General features: G+C 54.2%; 1 pseudogene; it reads right to left on the bottom strand.

Moving 5' to 3' along the window:
* Positions 1-11,905: 11,905 nt before the first annotated feature.
* On the bottom strand, positions 11,906-15,185 carry LOC127028854 (protocadherin alpha-1-like; annotated as a pseudogene).
* Positions 15,186-15,950: the final 765 nt, after the last annotated feature.

The raw sequence follows: 15,950 nt of genomic DNA, 5'->3' as shown, positions 1-15,950 counted from the left end.
CCCGCACGGCTCCCCGCCGCCGCCCGGACGCACCGCCTCTCCTGCCCGCCCCGCGCCGCCCCCCGCGCTCACAGCCGGGCTCTCCGCCGCACCGGCGCGGAGCCGCCTCGCCGCTCCGCCGCCGTTTCTGAGCCTGCAGCGACACCCTGTGCTGCTCCGCCGCCTCACACGCTCCCCACCAGCGCCCGCGCCGCCGGCCCCGCGCCGCTCATCTCCTCTCTCCTCTCTCCCTGCCCTTCGCCTCTTCCTTTCGCTTCTTTCTTGTCCTCTTTTTTTTCCCCGCTCCTTACTTCTTTCTTCCTCGCGTGCTAGTCTTTGCTTGCACAGATTCCTTTCCTTCCTCTTCCTCTGTCTTTCTTCTTTTCTCTGTCTTCCTTCCTTCAATGCTCTTTGTTCGTTTCTTTCTTCCGCTCTCTTTCTTTCTTTTTTCTTTTCTTTTCTATTTTTTTCTTTTCTTTTCTTTTTCTTTTCTTTTCTTTTTTTTCTTTTCTTTTCTTTTCTTTTTCTTTTCTTTTTCTTTTCTTTTCTTTCTTTCCTTTCCTTTCCTTTCCTTTCTTTCTACTCTCTTCTCTTTCCTCCGTCTCCTTCCTTTTTCTTTTGTTCTGTCTCCTTTTTCGCTTCCTTCTTCTTTGCGATCTTGCCCTGCACCGCCCTCTTCTTGCCTCCCCTTTTGCTGCTCCTTCCCTGCTTCTCTCTTCTTTACCTCCGCTCGCAGCTCGTCGCTCGTCTCCGGCGCCGCGGCGGACACCCTCACACACGGAGCCATCAGCGCTAGTTGCGGGCCATCAGCGCCGGAGCGCGGTACTCTAACCAAGGCGGAGGCTCTTAGGGACCAACTCCCTTCAGCGTCTAGTAAGGTCGGTGCACGCTGGTAATCTCCTCTACGATTTCGGTCTTTCGCGCCTTTGTCATCTTCCTTTCTTCCTTAATTACTTCCTTGCTTCATTCCTTCCTAGCTTTTTTCCTTCTTCCTTCCTTTCTTTCTCTTCCTCTCTTTCCTTCTTTCTTTCCTCCTTCTCTCCCTCACCACCTTTCTGTGAACAGTGACAGCGTCGGTGCAGTGTACTAAACTCATTTATCGTCTCTTCCTTTCTCGGTCTTCTTTTTTTCTACTGCTTGCCTCGTTCTTGTTTGCTTATCTTTCCATCCATTGTTCCTTCCTTCTTTCCTTCTCTTCTTTCCCCTCTTTCTTCTCGTCTTCTCTTCCCTGTCCTCCTCCCCTCCTTCACTTTTCTTCCCTCTTTGCCTCTTCCTTGTCTCCTTTACCAACAGCTTGTCTAGATGACTACACCGCTCTCGCCATGGAGCACGGACATGCCCTGGGGCAAGAGCTCTTTCCTCTTCCTCAACACTTTTCACCAAGCCTTGCACACCCTCCTGAAGTACCGACCTCAGCTCCATTCAGCAGGAAGAGAGAACGTTGGTGCATGCTAGTAATCCCCTCTATCATCTCTTCCTTCCTTCCTTCCTTGCTCTTCCTTCTTTCTTTATTCCTTACTTGCTTTCTCCTTACATACAGTCCTTCCTTTCCTTCTTCCTTTCTCGTTCTTGCCTTCTTTCTTTCTCTTTCATCCTTCTTTTCTCTCTCTGCCTTTTTCTTTTTTGCCTCTCCCTGCCCTATCCTTGCCTCCTCTTCTCTTCTCCTTCCATACTTGCTCCTTCTTCTCTTTTTCGCCTTTACCAGAATATTTCCTACATGTCTGCACCACGTTTGACAAGAAGCACGGGCATGCCCTTTGGCAAGAGCTCGCATTCCTCTTCCCTTCCACCTTCCATCCCTCCGGACAGGGAACAACCTTCCTGCTTTCCGCCACTCTGTGCAAGACAGACAGACTGCCCCTCCACCTCTCCTTTCCTTCTGGAAGAAGAAAACACTCTTCACCCTCCAGCACTCTCAAGGACCCAGCAAGTAACAGAGCAAGGCCCGTTATCGAGACCACCTGAGGAACTAAGTTTACGGTCGCATCCAGAGAGTGGTGCTCAACGGCTCAATGTCGCGATGGAGATCAGTGACGAGTGGTGTCCCTCACGGACCCCTATGGGGACCAGTACTGTTTAATATCTTCAATATCAACATAGACAGTGGGATCGAGCGAACCCTCAGCAAATTTGCAGGTGACACCAAGCTGAGTGGTGCGGTTGACACGCCTGAGGGATGGCATGTCATTCGGAGGGACCTGCCCAAGCTTGAGAAGTGGGCCCATGTGAACGTCATGAGGTTCAACAAGGTCAAGTGCAAGGTCCTGCACCTGGGTCGGGGCAACCCCCGGTATCAATACAGGCTGGGGCATGAAGGGATTGAGAGCAGCCCTCCCGAGAAGGACTTGGGGGTACTGGTGGAGGAAAAAGTGGGCAAGAGCCAGCAATGTGCACTCACAGCTCAGAAAGCCAACCGCATCCTCACGAGCATCAGAAGAAGCGTGGCCAGCAGGCTGAGGGAGGGCATTCTGCCCCTCTACTCCGCTCTGGTGAGACCCCACCTGCAGTACTGCATCCAGCTCTGGGGTCCTCAGCACAGGAAAGACATGCACCTGTTGGAGTGGGTCCAGAGGAGGGCCACAAAAATGATCAGAGGGATGGAACACCTCTCCTAGGAGGAAAGGCTGAGAGACTTGGGGTTGTTTAGCCTGGAGAAGAGAAGGCTCTGGGGAGACCTCTTTGGGGCCTTTCAATACTTCAAGGGGGCTTCTAAGAAAGATGGGGACAGACGTTTTAGCAGGGCCTGTTGCGATAGGATAAGGAGCAATGGTTTTCAACTACAAGAGGGTAGATTCCAACTAGATATAAGGATCAAAGGTTTTATAATGAGGGTGGTGAAACACTGGAACAGGTCGCCCGGAGAGGTGGTCGATGCCCCATCCCTGGAAACCTTCAAGGTCAGGCTGGACAGGGCTCTGAGCAACCTGGTCTTCTTGAAGATATCCCTGCTCATTGCAGGGGGTTGCACTACATGACCTTTAGGGTCCCTTCCAACCAAAACCATTCTATGATTCTGTGATGCTATGATATGACCATGAATATCTCTGCTACATCCAAAAGAATCCACCACCTTCTGAAAAACAAGACCAAGCCCCACGTACTTGGATGTCTCATGAAAGCAGGCTCCAAACAGTCCAAACAACCCAGGCGAGTCTTCCATTCAGGAACTCAAACCCATCACAGCCCAGCACGACAATCCTCCAGGAAGGCTGAAAAAGCACGGGGCAACCACAGCTCCTGAACACTGCCCTTGTACCTCAATGAAGAGCTATTCTTCTGGCCTCATTTTCCACCTGCATGATGAATGGCCAGCTCTTGCTTCTCCTTTCAGGTAGGCATGCACTGTCAGAACAATGCACCAAGAACCTCCGTTCCCAGGGACTTTGTCGTGGTTTAACCCCAGCCAGCAACTAAGCACCACGCAGCCGCTTCCCCCTTCCCCCTCCCAGTGGGGTGAGGAGGAGGAAAGAGGGGAAAAAAAAAGTAAAACTCGTGGGTTGAGATAAGAACAGTTTAATAACTAAAGTAAAATATAATACTAACAATAGTAATAATGAAATATAATAATAATCATAGTAATGAAAAGGAATATAACAAAAAAGGAGGGGGAGGAAGGGAAAACAAACAAACAAAAAAAACCCCACCAGTGATGCACAATGCAATTGCTCACCACCCACTGACCAATGCCCAGTTAGTTCCCGAGCCACGATCCCCACCTCCCGGCCAACTCCCCCCTGTTTATATACTGGGCATGACGTTCCATGGTATAGAATAACCCTTTGGCTAGTTCAGGTCAGCTGCCCCGGCTCTGCTCCCTCCCAGCTTCTTGCACACCTGCTTGCTGGCAGAGCACGGGAAACTGAAAAGTCCTTGGCTGAAGATAAGTGCTACTTAGCAACAACTAAAACATCGGAGTGTTATCAACATCATTCTCACACTAAATCCAAAACACAGCACTGTACCAGCTACTAAGAAGAAAATTAACTCTGTCCCAGCCGAAACCAGGACAGACTTCAATCCCCACGGAATACCTCTCACTCATTAGCATCATCCACCCCTCACACACCCAAACAAAGGCCACAAAGGTAACACCACGGGTTTTTTCCATGAGAACATTCCCTGGATTCCCAACACATCCACTCCGACAAACGCATTGGGGTCCCTCCTCCATCCGCGCTGCTGCCGCCTGCTCACCCTGTGCCTGGAAGCAGCAGGAAAGGAACAAAAACAGGCAGTGATGCTTTGCTGCTCCAAACCTACAGGCATGACAATTCAGGCAACAGTCCGTCGATCCAACATGAAGATACCATGACTAAACAGCAACAAAAGTACAGCTGTCTCTCAAACTCATTCTCTTCAGATATGAGCAACTTACCTGTAGAATCACTGCTTGCTTCTTCAGAAAAAGAAACATTTTCAGGGGTGGGGAATTGGTTCTAAGGGACATTTTCCCCTAATGTTATCAGCTCATACTGGTGAAGCTGGACAGAAAAAAAAGACTCTTGTTCTCCAAAAGCCTTGAAATCCCTGGACAGTGCGCAGTGCTCCCTTATACGTTTCTATCACAGGGGAAGCAGGAGCAACGCCTGAAAGCTAAGGACATTCTCTCAACATCAGCCTCAGCTCAGGAGACTGGAAAAGCCTCCCCCACACTCATGGCCAACTGCCTGAAACTCTGCCACCCGACAGCAGCTGCCAAAATTCAGCAGTCTGCAGCTCATCCACCGTTACCAACACATTGCCAATGTGAGAGAAGAACAAACAAAAGCGTGGGAGGTCTTGGTAAGAGGGAGAAGAAAACCAAAGGATTCAATTCCACTGTATTGAAACCCAAGCTTTGCCAACATCTTGAATACAGAGAGCACTTCTTTCTCTCTCTGGTAAGGCTAAGACCAGAGAAATGACCGAGGAGAGGTTCAGTGAAGGCTCCATACCAAGAACCTCCATACCCACGGGCATTAGTCCTCACGGAATACCTCTCGCTCATTAGCATCATCCACCTGCCAAAAGCCATGAAGGAAACACCACGGCACTTTCACTGAGAACATCCCCTCGACTCCCAACACATCCACATCGAGAAATGCAGTAGGGTCCCTCCTCCATCCGTGCTTGCTGTCACTGCCTCACACTGTGCCTGGAAGCAGCAAGAAAGGAATGAGAGCAGGCAGTGGTGCTTTGCTGCTCTCACAGAATCACAGAATCATGCAATATTGCAAGTTGGAAGGGACCCATAAGGATCATCGAGTCCAACTCCCAATCCAGGCAACATTCCATCTTTCCAACATGAAGATACCACAACTAAGCAGGAAGAAAAGTACAGCTGTCTCTCAAATGCATCTGCTTTAGGTATGAGTGACTTACCTGTAGCATCACTGCTTGCTTCTTCAGAAAAAGAAACATTTTCAGGGGTGGGGAATTGGTTCTAAGGGACATTTTCCCTTAACGTTATCAGAGATTTCTGGGAAGATGAACAGAAAAAAATGACCCACGTTCGGCAAAAGCCTTGAAATCCCTGGACAGTGCGCAGTGCTCCCTTATGCGCTTCTATCACGGGGGAAGCAGGAGCAACGCCTGAAAGCTAAGGACATTCTCTCAACATCAGCCTCAGCTCAGGGGACTGGAAAAGCCATCCCCCCACGCTCATGGCCAACTGCCTGAAACTCTGCCACCCGACAGCAGCTCCCAAATTTCAGCAGTCTGCATCTCATCCACTGTTACCGACACACTGCCAATGTGAGAGAAGGGGAAAAAAACAAAAAAAGATGGAAGTTTCTGGTAAGAGGAGAGAAGAAAACCAAAGGATCCCATTCCCCTGTATTGAAACGCAAGGCTTGCCAACTTCTTGAATAGGGACAGCACTTCTTCCATTCCCTAGCAAGACTAAGAGCAGAGACATAACCAAGGAGAGGTTCAGAGAAGGCTGGCCAATTTTGATTGACATTTGGAAAAGCTTCTGTTGGACCAACACCATTCCCTGTCAAAAACAAGTGATCAAAGGTGTCTATGGCAGACGTCTTCACATCTGGCAGGAAGAGCACAGAGAACACTGAGGCGCAAGGATATGCAGTACTTCAGGAGGTCCTGAGACAATCCCAGGCGAGCAACCCTGTGCGCCGGGCGTCTTCCTGACGTTTTCTACTGGAATCCTCTATCCCAAGCCCTGGGAAATGAGATCTCCAGCTAAGCAGACATTCTCCAGTTCTTCACCAATGACACAGTCCATGACGCATAGCATCTCCATTTCATCAGGGAAGACTCTTCCCCACTCAAACTCACCCTCCCCGTGATGGATGCCCCAAGCCCCACTCCGTGCCACTCGGAGGATCGCTCCGATAGAGTTCCAAAAGATTCTGTGATTAGAGCTGTGACAGCTCTGATCCCAGTCCACACGGATTTTATTCTTTGAGAGAACCACACCAAATGCCGAAGTGCAAGAACACTCACCATATCAACTGGGTGGGAGAATTGGTACCACAGAAAACCAGAGCTGGGCTGCTGTCCAGGGGTTGGCCTGTACTTGCACATGTCTCAGTTAAGCATGGCAAGGGGACACACCACCTCTACCGAGGCCATCTGTGCAAGTGCACAAGTACAGGGCATCAAGCACACAAAGATTACGCCCACCCCCTCATCACATCCGCTTACAAATCCCGCCTGACGAGGAGCAAGGAACCATCATGGCAACATCAACGGATGGGGAAGCTACTATGGATGCCCACCACTACACAAGGACAGCACGTTGAAGCACTATCCTCCCACAACACCTTTCTCAAAACAAGCGGGAAATGGTTCATCAGACAACGTTCACCAGTCTGCCTCTCATCTCCTCTTACCAACACATTGCCTACGGCAATCGGGCAGCAGCACAAACGACTCTCTCTGGTGGGAGATCTTCATAACCTCAAAGGACACTGTGGGCATTTCAATACCATGTGACTATCTCAAGATCCAGAAGGCCTCCAACTCCAGACCCTTGCAGCATGGCAAAGGATCCTGCGAAAGAACACTCTGTGCCCATCTTGCCTCAGGCTTTCCTCTAGGCATCCGCCATTCCCCAGCCTGCAACATGCGTTCTCAAGACAAGCACATCATCTCCCATTCTTGTCTGAAGACATGGCCCATGGTCTTCTCAAGCATTTCCACTTCCCTCAGACAAGCTCAAGGTCACCCTGCACATCAGCAGATGCCCAGGCCCTACTCAGTGCCACTGCTACCTTCACCTCCATGAATATGCCACACTTTCCTTTCAGTCTGGCTTTTGTGGACCCTTCCATCAATGAGAGTACCACAGAAAAACATGCAGATGGTATTGTATACACGGTGTCCAGCACACTCTCTGCAGCTTACCTTTCATATCTTGTACTGCTTCAGCAGTCTCGGGTGGACATCTTACACACCTGGGACCAATACTATTTCCAAAGAGCATCATAGAATCATCTATGTTGGAAAAGACCCTTGAGACCGTCGAGTCCAACCATTAACCCAACACTACCAAGTCCACGACTAAACCATGTCCTGAAGCACTATGTCTTTTAAATACCTCCAGGGATGGTGACTCAACCACTTCCCTCGGCAGCCTGGTCCAATGCCTGACAACCCTTTCGGTGAAGAAATTTTACCTCATATCTACTCTAAACCTCCCCTGGCGCAACTTGAGGCCATTTCCTCTCGTCCTGTCACTTGCAACAACCTATCACAAACAACCCCCGTTCCCTCAGCTGCTCCTCATAAGTCTTGTTCTCTAGACCCTCCACCAGCTTCGTTGCTCTTCTTTCAACACCCTCCAGCACCTCCATGTCTTTCTTGTAGTGAGGGGCCCAAAACTGAACACAGTATTCGAGGTGCGGCCTCACCAGTGCCGAGTACAAAGGCATGATCACTTCCCTAGTCCTGCTGGCCACACTATTTCTCATACAAGCCAGGATGCTGTTGGCCGCCTTGGCCACCTGGGCACACTGCCGGCCCATATTCAGCCGCTGGCAACCAACACCCCCAGGTCCTTTTCCTCCGGGCAGCTTTCCAGCCACTCTTCCCCAAGCCTATAGTGTTGCCTGGGGTTCTTGTGACCCAAGTGCAGGACCCGGCACTTAGCCTTGTTGGATCTCACACAATTGGCCTCGGCCCATCGATCCAGCCTGTCCACACCCCTCTGCAGAGCCTTCCTACCCTCAAGCAGATCAACACTCCTGCCCAACTTGGTGTCGTCTGCAAACCTACTGAGCATGCACGCGATCCCCTCATCCACATCACTGATAAAGATATTAAACAGAACTGGCCCCAATACTGAGCCCTGGGGAACACCACTGGTGACCGGCCACCAACTGCATTTAACTCCGTTCACCACAACTCTTTGGGCCCGGCCACACAGCCAGGTTTTTACCCGGCGAACAGTACACCCGTCCAAGCCATCAGCAGCCACTTTCTCCAGGAGAATGCTGTGGGAAACGGTGTCAAAGGTTTTACTAAAGCCCAGGTAAACAACATCCACAGCCTTTCCCTCATCCACTAAGCCAGTCATCTTGTCAGAGAAGGAGATCAGGTTAGTCAAGCAGGACCTGCCTTCCATAAATCCATGATGTCGGGACAGCTCTAATGGCAATGGCCGTTGATTTCATGCTGTGAGAGAGCAACCCAAATGCTGATGAGCACAGCACTGTAATGAATGATCTCTAATGTGTAGGACAATTTGGGGAATGGTGGGGTTTTTTGGTTGAAAAGAAGGTTGACACGGATTCTTTAAGGTTGTCACTGCTGATCCAAATATTGAAAGGACTTCGAAACAGGCCAGTGTACATCATGACACCTCTCTGGCCAGGAATGCAGTCCACAACCTGGGGGAAAGGGGAGCAGGAAAAGGAAATTCCCATTTCTAACACCTGCCTTGGGTCACCCTCCTCTCCCTGAACACTTTATATGACGAACTACACTAACAATGTACTTGGAAAAAGAACATAGGAAAAGCCCGTATGGCCTTCCCTACCTCCATAATGACTCCGCTGAGCCAACCAAAATGGAGAAATTACATCACAGGGAGAAAAAAACCCTGAAGTCCCAATTGTCACCTTCCATCACGTCTCTTTCAGAGGGAATCAAAGAGGACAATGCAACAACATTTTGGACAAGAAACCACATCTGATACCAGCACAATCAGCAGTCAGCAACAGAAATGGCAGTAAACAGCACCTGGGGATTGCCAGCACCACAGCCTGCATGTCTTGCAGATCTTCATCAGTCTCGAGTGGAAATGCTACATACCAGGAAGCAAGAGGGTCTGCAAAGCTGGTGTCATGGCACCTCTCATCGCAATCGGCATTGATTTTATTCTACGGGAGAACCACTCGCTCCTGGAACAGCAAACCTCAGCTGGGAGAATAAAGTACCGCCCACCCTAGGAGAAGAGCTGGTTGGAGACCATCTAAGGAACCTGAAGGTGCACAAGTCCATGGGACCTGACGAGGTGCATCCGAGGGTCCTGAGGGAACTGGCAGATGAAGTTGCTAAGCCATTATCCCTCATATTTGAAAAGTCGTGGCACACTGGTGAAGTTCCCAGTGACTGGAAAAGGGGAAACATAACCCCCATTTTTAAAAAGGGAAAAAAGGAAGACCCGGGGAACTACAGGCCAGTCAGTCTCACCTCTGTGCCCGGCAAGATCATGGAGCACATCCTCCTGGAAACTATGCTAAGGCACATGGAAAACAGAGAGGTGATTGGTGACAGCCAACATGGCTTCACTAAGGGCAAATCGTGCCTGATAAATTTGGTGGCCGCCTACGACGGGTTACAGCATTGGTGGATAAGGGAAGATGCCTGACATCATCTACCTGGACTTGTGCAAAGCATTTGATACTGTCCCGCACAACATCCTTGTCTCTACAAGGGAGAGACATGGATTTGACAGGTGGACCATTTGGTGGATAAGGAATTGGCTGGATAGTCACACTCAAAGAGTTGTGGTCAACGGCTCGATGTCCGGGCAAAGACCAGTGACGAGTGGTATCCCTCAGGGGTCCGTATCGGGACCAGTATTATTTAACAACTTTGTCGGGGACATGGGGGATTGAGTGCACCCTCAGCAAGTTTGTGGACGACACCAAGCTGAGTGGTGTGGTTGACCCTCTAGCAGGAAGGGATGCCATCCAGAGGGACCTTGACAGGCTAGAGAGGTGGGCCCATGCAAACCTCATGAAGTTCAACAAGGCCAAGTGCAGGGTGCTGCACCTGGGTTGGGGCAATCCCAAACATGGATACCAGCTGGGCGATGAGTGGATTGAGAGCAGCCCTGCCACGAAGGACTTGGGGCTATTGGTGAACAAAAAACTGAATATGAGCCGGCAATGTGTGCTCAAAGCCCAGAAAGCCAATCATGTCCTGGGCTGCATCAAAAGAAGTGTGGCTAGCAGGTCAAAGGAGGTGATTCTCCCCCTCTACTCCACTCTTGTGACACCCCACATGCAGTACTGTGTTCAGCGCTGGGGCCCCCACCATAAGAAAGACATGGACCTGCTCAAGCGGGTCCAGAGGAGGGCCACAAAGATCATCAGAGGGCTGAGCACCTCCCCGATGAGGACAGGCTGAGACACTTGGGGTTCTTTAGCCTAGAGAAGAGAAGGCTCCAGGCAGACCTTACAGCGGCCTTCCACTACTTAAAGGGGGCCTACAGGAAAGATGGGAGGACTCTTTATCAGGAGTGTAGCGATAGGACAAGGGGAAACGGTTTTAAACTGAAAGAGGGTGGATTCAGATGAGATATTAGGAAGAAATTCTCTACTGTGAGGTGGTGAGACACTGGAATAGGTTGCCCAGAGAAGTTGTGGATGTCCCATCACTGGAAGTGTTCAAGGAAAGCTTGGACAGGGCTTTGAGCAACCTGATCTAGTGGAAGATGTGCCTGCTCACTGCAGGGGGGTTGGAACTAGATGATCTTTAAGGTCCCTCCAACCCAAACCATTCTACGATTCTATGATCATGGCAGCATCAACAGCTGTGGAAGCTGCTATGGATGCCCACCACTACACAAGGACAGCACGTTGAAGCGCTATCTTCCCACAACATCTTTCCCAAAGCAGGAGTGAAAAGGTTCATCAGACAGTCTTCAGCTGTCTGCATCTCGTCTCCTCTTACCAACACATTGCCTATGGCAATCAGGCAGCAGCACAACGCACTGTCTCTGGTGGAGGTATTCATAACCTCAAAAGACATTGTGGGCATTTCAGTACCACACACTGTCTCAAGATCCAGAAGGCCTCCAACTCCAGACCCTTGGGAGCCCGCGAAAGATCCTGGGCAAGAACACTCCATCCCCATCCTGCTTCATACTTTCCCCTAGGCATCCTCCATTCCACAGTCTGCGACATGCATTCTCAAGACAAGCACATCATCTCCCATTACTGCCCTCTTATGACATGGCCCATGGTCTTCCCAAGGATTTCCAGTTCCCTCAGTTCACATCAGCAGATGCCCAGGCCCTGCTCAGTGCCACTGCCACATTCTCCTCCGCAACATGCCACTGGTTCCTTTCCCACCTCAAGGCTCACTCCAGCTTTTGCAGGCCCTTCCGTCAATGACAGCACCATGAAAAAACATATGGATGACATCACGTACATGGTGTCCAGTGCACTCTCCACTCTTTCTATAGGTGACGTTAGCATAGCTCTAAATGGCAATGGCATTGATTTCATGCTGTGGGAGAACAATCCAAATGCTGACGAGCACACCTCTGTAACAGATTATATCGACTGTGTAGGAGAATTCGGTTTGGGGTTTTGTTTTTGGAGGGGGTGTCTTTGTCTGGTTTTGATTCTTTGTATATTATCACGAAAAGAAGATTTCTAGGTCTTTTGTAACTGTGTGGCTGCTGATGCAAATATTGAAAGAACATCGAAACAGGCCAGCATACGTCACGCCACTTCTCTGGCCAAGACTGCTACTCCGCAACCTGGGCGAGGGGAGAAGCAAGAAAAGAAAAAAAAATTCCCGTTTCTCACACCTACCTTGCGTCACACTCCTCTCCCTGAACACTTTAGACTACTAAGTAGAGTGATAACATACTTGGAAAAACAACAGAGGAAAAGTCCACAAAGCCTTCCCTACTTTCTTAATGATTCTGGTGGGAGAATCAAAAGGGAGAAATTACTCCACGGGGAGAGAAACCCTGAAGCCTCAACTGTCACCTCGCATCACGGCTCTTGCAGGGACAATCACACAGGAGGAGGACAGACTTTTCCACAAGAAAAACTTTCCACATCTCATACCAGCACAATCAGCACTCTGCAACGCGAATAAGGCACCAAATAGCGCCTGGGGCACTGTCACCATCACAGCCTGCCTGTCTTGCACTCCTTCAGCAAGCTCGCGTGCAAACGCTACACACCCCCAAGCAAGAGCGTCTCGAAAGCTGATGTCGTGGCACCTCTCATCGCAGCCGGCAGCGATTTTACTCTACGGGAGAACAGCTCACACCCACAGCAGCAAACCTCAGCTGCCGACGGTAACCGCCGCGGCTGCGCAGTACCGCTAGTTTCCCCCCACAGCGAGAGCCGAGGGGCTCCGGCAAGGACGCGGAGCAGATGCAAAGGTGCCGTGAACACCCTTGAGCACCCGCCAAGCACCCACCGCCCGCAGGCCCCGCGGGCTGAGCCCGCCTCCCACCAGCGCCTGCCCAGGCGGCGGGCCAGAACGAAGACCGCGAAGAAGGCGGAGGGAGACCGAGAAGAAGGGCGAAGGGGCGAGAGGCCAGAAAGGGAGGGCCACTGACCGTGTCCAGGAGAGCGGGCGGCTCCGGCTGCGTCTCCTTCGCCGCGGGCCGGGCGGCGGCGGGAAGTTGGGGCTGAAAACCATCAGGTCGCTCTTGCCCGCGCCGTCCGCCACGCACAGGCTCCGGCTCTGGCGCTGCGAGTACGACCAGCTCCCCACTTCGCTGGCGCACACCAGCGTCGCCGGCCCGGGCCCCGACACCACGGCCGCCCGCGGCGACCACCGCGACGCCCCGTACAGCACCACCGCCAGCACGAACACGCTCGACACCGCGCAGATGCCACACCAGCCACACGTTCGTCGCCGACGCCGACGCCGCACCGCCCCGCGCCGCCCTCCGCGCCCGCCGCCGGCCGCAGCCCCGCTCCCGACGACGACGACGACGACGACGACGACGGAGCCCGCGGCCGCCAGCGCCGCCTCGGCGCCCTCCACCAGCGACACGCTCAGCGTGGCCGTGGCCGAGCGCGCCGGCTCCCCGTGGTTCCCGCACCACGATCACCAGCCTCTGCCGCGGCCGTCCGCCTCCTCCAGCGCCCGCGCCGTGCTCACCTCGCCGCTGTACAGCCCCACGCGGAACGGGCCCTTCCCCCGCGGCTCCCACAGCTCGTAGCGCAGCCACGCGTTGTAGCCCGAGTCCGCGTCCACCGCCCGGATCTTCGCCACCACCTGCCCCGCCGGCGCCCCCCACGCCGCCCACGCCCACAGCGCCCCCGAGACCGACCCGACGACGACCAGCCCGACGCCCCGGGCCCCGGCCCGACGCCCGGCGCCGGCAGCAGCGCCGGCGCGTTGTCGTTCTCGTCCACCACGAAGAGCTGCACCGTGGCGTTGCCGCACAGCGCGGCTCCCCCGCGTCCACCGCCCGCACCTCGAACTCCAGCACCTGCACCTCCTCGTAGTCCAACGGACGCAGCGCCCACACGCGCCCGCTCTCCGCGTCCACCGACACGTAGCTCGACGCCGCCCCGCCACCCCCCGCCCGCCCCCCCGCGCCCCCGCCCACGCCCTCCGCCACCGAGTACCTCACGCGCCCGTTCCCCGCCTCGTCCGCGTCCCGCGCCCACAGCCGCGCCAGCTCCGCGCCCGCCGCGTTGTTCTCCCGCGCCAGCACCGTGTACACGGCCTGCGCGAACGCCGGCGCGTTGTCGTTCACGTCCGACACCGGCACCCGCACCCGCGGCTGCCGCGCAGCGGCGGCGCCCCGCCGTCCTCCGCCCGCACCTCCACCTCGTACTCCGACACCCGCTCCCGGTCCAGCGCCTCCGCAGCACCAGCGAGTACGAGCCCGCGAACCTCGCCACCAGCCCGAACGGCGCCGGCGGCCACACCGCGCACCGCACCCGCCCGTTCGCCCCCGAGTCCCGGTCCGACACGCTCAGCAGCGCCACCACCGTCCCCACCGACGCGTCCTCCGGCACCGCACCGACAGCGAACGTCACCCACACCTCCGGCGCGTTGTCGTTCACGTCCACCACCTCCAGCCCACTGCTGCAGTGACCCGACAGCGCGGGGTCCCCTTGTCTCTCGCTTCAACTCGCAGATCATAATATCTAACTTCTCGAATCCAGGCCCCGTGTCCGATCTTCCCCGTCTTCGTTCGATGTAATGAACACTTCTGACTCAGGAAGAAGTGTCCGTAATCACCTCACTGATTATATCCCATCGTCCTGATCCTGCTGCGTCACCGACACACAGCGTTCCCCCGCAGCGCTCTCGGCAAGCTCCACGTTATACACCGACTGGTTGAACTGCGCGCGTTGTCGTTCACGTCCAGCACCGAGATCACCAGCTCCATCGTGCCCGTCAGCGACGGCCGGCCCCCGTCACTCGCCGTCACACCAACCGGTGCACAGGCATCGTCTCGCGGTCCAGAGATTTCGTTAAAACAGATCGGTACAACATTTCGCTCATTCGATTTCTGTAAATCCAGACGAAATGCTCGCTGGGGCTGAGTGTGTAGGAGAGCTGCGCGTTGGCTCCGATGTCTGCATCCGACGCGCCCTCCAGCGGGAACCGAGAGCCGGAGGGGAGTTCTCCGATAAACTGAGGTTTTTCCGGGCGGCGGGGAAGAGCGGGGCGTTGTCGTTGATGTCGGTGACCTCCAGCTCCACGTGGAAGACGCGCAGCGGCCGCTCCACCAGCACCTCCAGCCGCAGGGCGCACGGCGCGCTCTTCCCGCACAGCTCCTCCCGGTCCAGCCGCGAGCTCACCACCAGCGCCCCGCTCGCCCCGCTCACCTCCACGCTCGCCCGCCGGCCCTGCGCCACCAGCCGCAGCCGCCAAGCCTCCGCCTCGCCCGCCTCCAGGCCCAGGTCCTGCGCCAGCCGGCCCACCACCGTCCCGGCCTTCGCTTCCTCCGGCACCGAGTACCGCACCTGCCCGACGCCCAACGCCCACCCCGCCTGCAGCAACAGCACCCGCACCACCGCACCCCAACACACGCCCATCGCTGCCGCCGCCACCGCCGCCGCCGCCGGCACCCGCCCGGGCCCCGCACGGCTCCCCGCCGCCGCCCGGACGCACCGCCTCTCCTGCCCGCCCCGCGCCGCCCCCCCGCGCTCACAGCCGGGCTCTCCGCCGCACCGGCGCGGAGCCGCCTCGCCGCTCCGCCGCCGTTTCTGAGCCTGCAGCGACACCCTGTGCTGCTCCGCCGCCTCACACGCTCCCCACCAGCGCCCGCGCCGCCGGCCCCGCGCCGCTCATCTCCTCTCTCCTCTCTCCCTGCCCTTCGCCTCTTCCTTTCGCTTCTTTCTTGTCCTCTTTTTTTTCCCCCGCTCCTTACTTCTTTCTTCCTCGCGTGCTAGTCTTTGCTTGCACAGATTCCTTTCCTTCCTCTTCCTCTGTCTTTCTTCTTTTCTCATCTTCCTTCCTTCAATGCTCCTCTTTGTGCCTTTCTTTCTTTTCTCTTTCCTACTTTCTTTTCTTTCTTTTCTCTTTTCTTTTCTTTTTTCTTTTCTTTTCTCTTTTCTCTTTCTTTCTTTTCTTCTTCTTCTTTCTTCTCTTTCTCTTTCTTTTTTTCTTTTTCTTTTTTTTTTTCTTCTTCCTTTTTTTTTCTCTTTTTTTTTTCTCTCCTTTTTCGCTTCCTTCTTCTTTGCGATCTTGCCCTGCACCGCCCTCTTCTTGCCTCCCCTTTTGCTGCTCCTTCCCTGCTTCTCTCTTCTTTACTCCGCTCGCAGCTCGTCGCTCGCCTCCGGCGACGCGGCGGACACCCT

The sequence above is a fragment of the Gymnogyps californianus genome, unplaced genomic scaffold (genome assembly GCF_018139145.2).
Source record: "Gymnogyps californianus isolate 813 unplaced genomic scaffold, ASM1813914v2 HiC_scaffold_44, whole genome shotgun sequence".
Taxonomy (NCBI): Eukaryota; Metazoa; Chordata; class Aves; order Accipitriformes; family Cathartidae; genus Gymnogyps; species Gymnogyps californianus.
The sequence above is the reverse complement of the archived record's forward strand: the minus strand, read 5'-3'. Positions and strand labels throughout refer to the sequence as shown.